We start from the raw sequence: 8573 nt of genomic DNA on the forward strand, positions 1-8573 counted from the left end.
GGTATTACCCATCATGCACCAGTGTTACAGGGACTACCACCATACACAGAACGTGCAGACGATCAGGACCTGCGTCATATTGACAATATTGACAGTGTTCTTGTGGGCTGGCCGACGGGTGGGGGTGTTAATCATGACCGGAATATAGTTCAGGTTTCCATCGATCAGCCAAAACCTTAAAACCACCTTCCTAATACTGTGCAGGTCCCCCTCGGGCCACCAAAACAGCTCGGACCCACTGAGGCATGGACTCCACAAGACCTGTGAAGGTGTCCTCTGGTATCTGGCACCAAGACGTTGGCAGCAGGTCCTTTAAGTCCTGTAAGTTGAGAGGTGGGGGCCTCCGTGGATCAGACTTGGTTTTCCAGCACATCCCACAGATGCTGGATCAGACTGAGAGCTGGGGAATGTGGAGGCCAGGGCAACACCTTGACCTCTTGTCATGTTCCTCAAACCATTCCTGAACAATGTGTGCAGTGTGGCAGGACCCAGGATCCTGCTGGAAGAGGCCACGGCCACCAGGGAACGCCGTCGCCGTGAAGGGGTGCACCTGGTCTGGAACCATGTTTAGGTCGCTGGTACCTGTCAAAGTAACAGCCGCATGAATACCAGGACCCAAGGTTTCCCAGCAGAACATTGTCCAGAGCATCACACCGCCTCCCCCGGCTTGTCTTCTTCCCAGAGTGCATCCTGGTGCCACCTCCTCCCCAGGTAAACGATGCACACACCCCCCCGGGGGGTGGTCCACATGATAACATGCCTCATCAGACCAGGCCACCTTCTTCCACTGCTCCCTGGTCCAGTCCTGTGGGAAGATGGCGGTGTGAACTTAGGTTTGCAGCGGCCTCACCCAGGAGCGTCCATGCAGCGTCTTTGTCCACATCTGCATCTAAGTTTGTCTTCATTTGATGTCTGGGACAGCTGGCGCCGGATCGGCTGGGAGAGCCTGGTCTGCTGCGTCCTGTGGGCCCGGGGACCACAGCCCTGCCTGGAGCTGGGCCCGCCCGAAGAGGAAACGCCCAGGGCGGTTTGACGGGACATGGGAGCGGGCCAGGCTAAGCTAGCTGCTCCTGGGGGCGTTTCTTCCCTTGGACAGTGGGGGTTTTGTGTGTGTGTGTGTGTGTGTGTGTGTTGGATATAGTATGTGCTTTTGTCGTTTCATTGTTTGTTTTTTTGTTTGTTTGTTTTTTTGGCTCAACTGTCCAAAGTAACGGGGAATGCAGAGAAGAGAGGTGAAGAAGATGGTGCAGGCAGGGTGGAGCGGGTGGAGAAGAGTGTCAGGAGTGATGTGTGACAGAAGGGTACCAGCAAGAGTTAAAGGGAAGGTTTACCAGATGGTAGTGAGACCAGCTATGTTGTATGGTTTGGAGACAGTGGTGCTGATGAAAAGAAAGGAGGAGGAGCTGGAGGTGGCAGAGATGAAGATGATAAGATTTTCACTGGGAGTGATGAAGAAGGACAGGATTAGGAAGGAGTATATTAGAGGGACAGCTCAGGTTGGACAGTTTGGAGACAAAGCAAGAGAGACAAGATTGAGATGGTTTGGACATGTGTGGAGGAGAGATGCTGGGTATATTGGGAGAAGGATGGTGAATATGGAGCTGCCAGGGAAGAGGAGAAGAGGAAGGACAAAGAGGAGGTTTATGGAGGTGGTGAGGGAGGACATGCAGGTGGCTGGTGTGACAGAGGAAGATGAAGAGGACAGGAAGAGATGGAGACGGATGATCCGCTGTGGCGCCCCCTAACGGGAGCAGCTGACAATAGTAGTAGTAGTAATAGCAGTAGTAGTAGTAGTCATAGTAGTAGTAGTAGGAGGAGGAGCAGGAGTAGTAGTAGTAGTAGTAGTAGTTGTAGTAGTAATAGTAGTAGGAGTAGTAGTAGGAGGAGCACGAGTAATACTAGTAGTAGTAGTTGTAGTAGTAGTAGGAGGAGGAGTAGGAGGAGGAGGAGGAGCAGGAGTAGTACTAGTAGTAGTAGTTGTAGTAGTAGTAGTAGTAGTAGGAGGAGGAGGAGCAGTAGTAGTTGTAGTAGTAGTAGGAGGAGGGGGAGGAGTAGAGGTACAGTAGCTCTTCTGTGGGGTCAGACCAGACAGGACAGTCTTCAGTCTCCATGTGCCTCCATGAGTGTTGGGCGGCCATGACCCTGTTGTGGAGGAGAAGCGTTGTGTGTGGAGAAAGGAGAACACTGCATTCCAGCATAAGAACCTTATCCCGTCTGTGAAACATGGTGGTGGTGGTGGTACCATGGTTTGGGTCTGTTTTGCTGCATCTGGGCCAGGACGGCTTGCCATCACTGATGGAACAATGAATTCTGAATTATACCAGCGACTTCTTAAGGGAAATGTCAGGACATCTGTCCGTGAACTGAACCTCAAGATAAGGTGGGTCATGCAGCAAGACCACGACCCTCAGCACACAAGTCCTTCTACCAGAGAATGGTTAAAGAAGAATAAAGTTCATGATTTGGAATGGCTGAGTCCAAGTCCTGACCTTCATCCAGTCCAAATGTTGTGGAAGGACCTGAAGCAGCAGTTCCTCTGAGGAAACCCACCAACATCCCAGAGGTGAAGCTGTTCTGGACGGAGGAATGGACTAGAACTCCTCTAAGCCCATGTGCAGGACTGATCAACAGCTACCAGAGACGCTTAGCTGCAGCTATTGCTGCATGGGGGGGGGGGGTGATATGTCATACTGGATCATACTGGATGTCATACTGGATGTCATACTGGATGTCATACTGGATCATACTGGATGTCATACTGGATGTCATACTGGATGTCATACTGGATGTCATACTGGATGTCATACTGGATGTCATATTAGATGTCATATTAGATGTCATACTGGATGTCATATTAGATGTCATATTAGATGTCATACTGGATGTCATATTAGATGTCATACTGGATGTCATATTAGATGTCATACTGGATGTCATACTGGATGTCATATTAGATGTCATACTGGATGTCATACTGGATGTCATATTAGATGTCATATTAGATGTCATATTAGATGTCATATTAGATGTCATACTGGATGTCATATTAGATGTCATATTAGATGTCATATTAGATGTCATACTGGATGTCATATTAGATGTCATATTGGATGTCATACTGGATGTCATATTAGATGTCATATTAGATGTCATACTGGATGTCATATTAGATGTCATACTGGATGTCATATTAGATGTCATACTGGATGTCATATTAGATGTCATATTAGATGTCATACTGGATGTCATATTAGATGTCATATTAGATGTCATACTGGATGTCATATTAGATGTCATACTGGATGTCATATTAGATGTCATACTGGATGTCATACTGGATGTCATATTAGATGTCATACTGGATGTCATACTGGATGTCATATTAGATGTCATATTAGATGTCATATTAGATGTCATATTAGATGTCATACTGGATGTCATATTAGATGTCATATTAGATGTCATATTAGATGTCATACTGGATGTCATATTAGATGTCATATTGGATGTCATACTGGATGTCATATTAGATGTCATATTAGATGTCATACTGGATGTCATATTAGATGTCATACTGGATGTCATATTAGATGTCATACTGGATGTCATACTGGATGTCATATTAGATGTCATATTAGATGTCATATTGGATGTCATACTGGATGTCATACTGGATGTCATATTAGATGTCATATTAGATGTCACACTGGATGTCATACTGGATGTCATACTGGATGTCATATTAGATGTCATATTAGATGTAATATTAGATGTCATACTGGATGTCATACTGGATGTCATACTGGATGTCATATTAGATGTCATACTGGATGTCATACTGGATGTCATACTGGATGTCATATTAGATGTCATATTAGATGTCATACTGGATGTCATACTGGGTGTCATATTGGATGTCATACTGGATGTCATATTAGATGTCATATTAGATGTCATACTGGATGTCATACTGGATGTCATACTGGATGTCATATTAGATGTCATACTGGATGTCATACTGGATGTCATACTGGATGTCATACTGGATGTCATATTAGATGTCATATTGGATGTCATACTGGATGTCATATTAGATGTCATACTGGATGTCATACTGGATGTCATACTGGATGTCATATTAGATGTCATATTAGATGTCATATTGGATGTCATACTGGATGTCATACTGGATGTCATATTGGATGTCATACTGGATGTCATATTAGATGTCATATTAGATGTCATATTAGATGTCATATTGGATGTCATACTAGATGCCTTATTGGATGTCATACTGGATGTCATATTAGATGTCATACTGGATGTCATATTAGATGTCATATTAGATGTCATATTGGATGTCATACTGGATGTCATACTAGATGCCTTATTGGATGTCACACTGGATGTCATATTAGATGTCATACTGGATGTCATATTAGATGTCATATTAGATGTCATATTGGATGTCATACTGGATGTCATACTGGATGTCATACTGGATGTCATACTGGATGTCATATTAGATGTCATATTAGATGTCATATTGGATGTCATACTGGATGTCATATTAGATGTCATATTAGATGTCATATTGGATGTCATACTGGATGTCATACTGGATGTCATACTGGATGTCATATTAGATGTCATATTAGATGTCATATTGGATGTCATACTGGATGTCATATTAGATGTCATATTAGATGTCATATTAGATGTCATATTGGATGTCATACTAGATGCCTTATTGGATGTCATACTGGATGTCGTATTAGATGTCATACTGGATGTCATATTAGATGTCATATTAGATGTCATATTGGATGTCATACTGGATGTCATACTAGATGCCTTATTGGATGTCACACTGGATGTCATATTAGATGTCATACTGGATGTCATATTAGATGTCATGTTAGATGTCATATTGGATGTCATACTGGATGTCATATTAGATGTCATATTAGATGTCATATTGGATGTCATACTGGATGTCATACTGGATGTCATACTGGATGTCATACTGGATGTCATACTGGATGTCATATTAGATGTCATACTGGATGTCATACTGGATGTCATATTGGATGTCATACTGGATGTCATACTGGATGTCATATTAGATGTCATATTAGATGTCATACTGGATGTCATACTGGATGTCATATTAGATGTCATATTAGATGTCATATTGGATGTCATACTGGATGTCATACTAGATGCCTTATTGGATGTCATACTGGATGTCATATTAGATGTCATACTGGATGTCATATTAGATGTCATACTGGATGTCATACTGGATGTCATACTGGATGTCATATTAGATGTCATACTGGATGTCATACTGGATGTCATACTGGATGTCATATTAGATGTCATATTAGATGTCATATTGGATGTCATACTGGATGTCATATTAGATGTCATATTAGATGTCATATTAGATGTCATATTGGATGTCATACTAGATGCCTTATTGGATGTCATACTGGATGTCATATTAGATGTCATACTGGATGTCATATTAGATGTCATATTAGATGTCATATTGGATGTCATACTGGATGTCATACTAGATGCCTTATTGGATGTCACACTGGATGTCATATTAGATGTCATACTGGATGTCATATTAGATGTCATGTTAGATGTCATATTGGATGTCATACTGGATGTCATATTAGATGTCATATTAGATGTCATATTGGATGTCATACTGGATGTCATACTGGATGTCATACTGGATGTCATACTAGATGTCATATTAGATGTCATACTGGATGTCATACTGGATGTCATATTGGATGTCATACTGGATGTCATACTGGATGTCATATTAGATGTCATATTAGATGTCATACTGGATGTCATACTGGATGTCATATTAGATGTCATATTAGATGTCATATTGGATGTCATACTGGATGTCATACTAGATGCCTTATTGGATGTCATACTGGATGTCATATTAGATGTCATACTGGATGTCATATTAGATGTCATATTAGATGTCATACTGGATGTCATATTAGATGTCATATTAGATGTCATACTGGATGTCATACTGGATGTCATACTAGATGCCTTATTGGATGTCATACTGGATGTCATACTGGATGTCATATTAGATGTCATACTGGATGTCATATTAGATGTCATATTAGATGTCATATTGGATGTCATATTAGATGTCATACTGGATGTCATATTAGATGTCATACTGGATGTCATACTGGATGTCATACTGGATGTCATATTAGATGTCATACTGGATGTCATATTAGATGTCATACTGGATGTCATACTGGATGTCATATTAGATGTCATATTAGATGTCATACTGGATGTCATATTAGATGTCATACTGGATGTCATACTGGATGTCATACTGGATGTCATATTAGATGTCATACTGGATGTCATATTAGATGTCATACTGGATGTCATACTGGATGTCATATTAGATGTCATATTAGATGTCATATTAGATGTCATACTGGATGTCATATTAGATGTCATACTGGATGTCATATTAGATGTCATATTAGATGTCATATTGGATGTCATACTGGATGTCATATTAGATGTCATACTGGATGTCATACTGGATGTCATATTAGATGTCATACTAGATGTCATATTGGATGTCATACTAGATGTCATACTGGATGTCATATTAGATGTCATATTAGATGTCATATTAGATGTCATACTAGATGTCATACTGGATGTCATACTAGATGTCATATTGGATGTCATACTGGATGTCATATTAGATGTCATATTGGATGTCATATTAGATGTCATACTGGATGTCATATTAGATGTCATACTGGATGTCATACTGGATGTCATATTAGATGTCATACTGGATGTCATATTAGATGTCATACTGGATGTCATACTGGATGTCATATTAGATGTCATATTAGATGTCATACTGGATGTCATATTAGATGTCATACTGGATGTCATACTGGATGTCATACTGGATGTCATATTAGATGTCATACTGGATGTCATATTAGATGTCATACTGGATGTCATACTGGATGTCATATTAGATGTCATATTAGATGTCATATTAGATGTCATACTGGATGTCATATTAGATGTCATACTGGATGTCATATTAGATGTCATATTAGATGTCATATTGGATGTCATACTGGATGTCATATTAGATGTCATACTGGATGTCATACTGGATGTCATATTAGATGTCATACTAGATGTCATATTGGATGTCATACTAGATGTCATACTGGATGTCATATTAGATGTCATATTAGATGTCATATTAGATGTCATACTAGATGTCATACTGGATGTCATACTAGATGTCATATTGGATGTCATACTGGATGTCATATTAGATGTCATACTAGATGTCATATTAGATGTCATATTGGATGTCATACTGGATGTCATATTAGATGTCATATTAGATGTCATATTAGATGTCATATTAGATGTCATATTGGATGTCATATTAGATGTCATACTGGATGTCATATTAGATGTCATATTAGATGTCATACTGGATGTCATATTAGATGTCATATTAGATGTCATATTAGATGTCATATTAGATGTCATACTGGATGTCATATTAGATGTCATATTAGATGTCATATTAGATGTCATATTAGATGTCATACTAGATGTCATATTAGATGTCATACTGGATCATTGTCCTCAATAAACAGATGAGCAGGTATAATAGTTGTGTGTCGTTTGTTTAACTGGGTTCTCTTGATCTACTTTTAGGACTTGTGTGAAAATGTGACGATGTTTTAGGTCACATTTATACAGAAATACAGAACACTCACAAACTGTCAAGCACCACCACTGTCCACACGGGGCGGTAGAGAGGGACAGCTGGTGGTGGAATGTGAGGCACGCACACACACGCACGCACGCACACACAGACACACAGAGACAGACAGACACACACACACGCGCACACACACACAGAGACACACAGAGACACACAGAGACAGACAGACACACACGCACACACACACAGACACACACAGACACACATAGACACACACAGAGACACACAGGGACAGACCGACACACACGCGCACACACACACACACACACAGACACACACAGACACACACAGAGACACACAGAGACACACAGACACACACACACACACACACACACACAGACACACACAGAGACACACAGAGACAGACAGGCATACACACACACACACAGACACACACAGACACACACAGAGACAGACAGGCACACACACACACACACACAGACACACACAGACACACAGAGACACACAGAGACAGACAGGACACACACAGACACACACACACACACACACACACAGACACACACAGAGACACACAGAGACAGACAGGCATACACACACACACACAGACACACACAGACACAGACAGGCCACACACACACACACACAGACACACACGCACACACACACAGACACACACAGAGACACACAGAGACAGACAGACACACACGCACACACACACACAGACACACACAGACACACATAGACACACACAGAGACACACAGGGAC

Source organism: Lampris incognitus, chromosome 2, assembly GCF_029633865.1.
Source record: "Lampris incognitus isolate fLamInc1 chromosome 2, fLamInc1.hap2, whole genome shotgun sequence".
NCBI classification, from domain to species: Eukaryota; Metazoa; Chordata; class Actinopteri; order Lampriformes; family Lampridae; genus Lampris; species Lampris incognitus.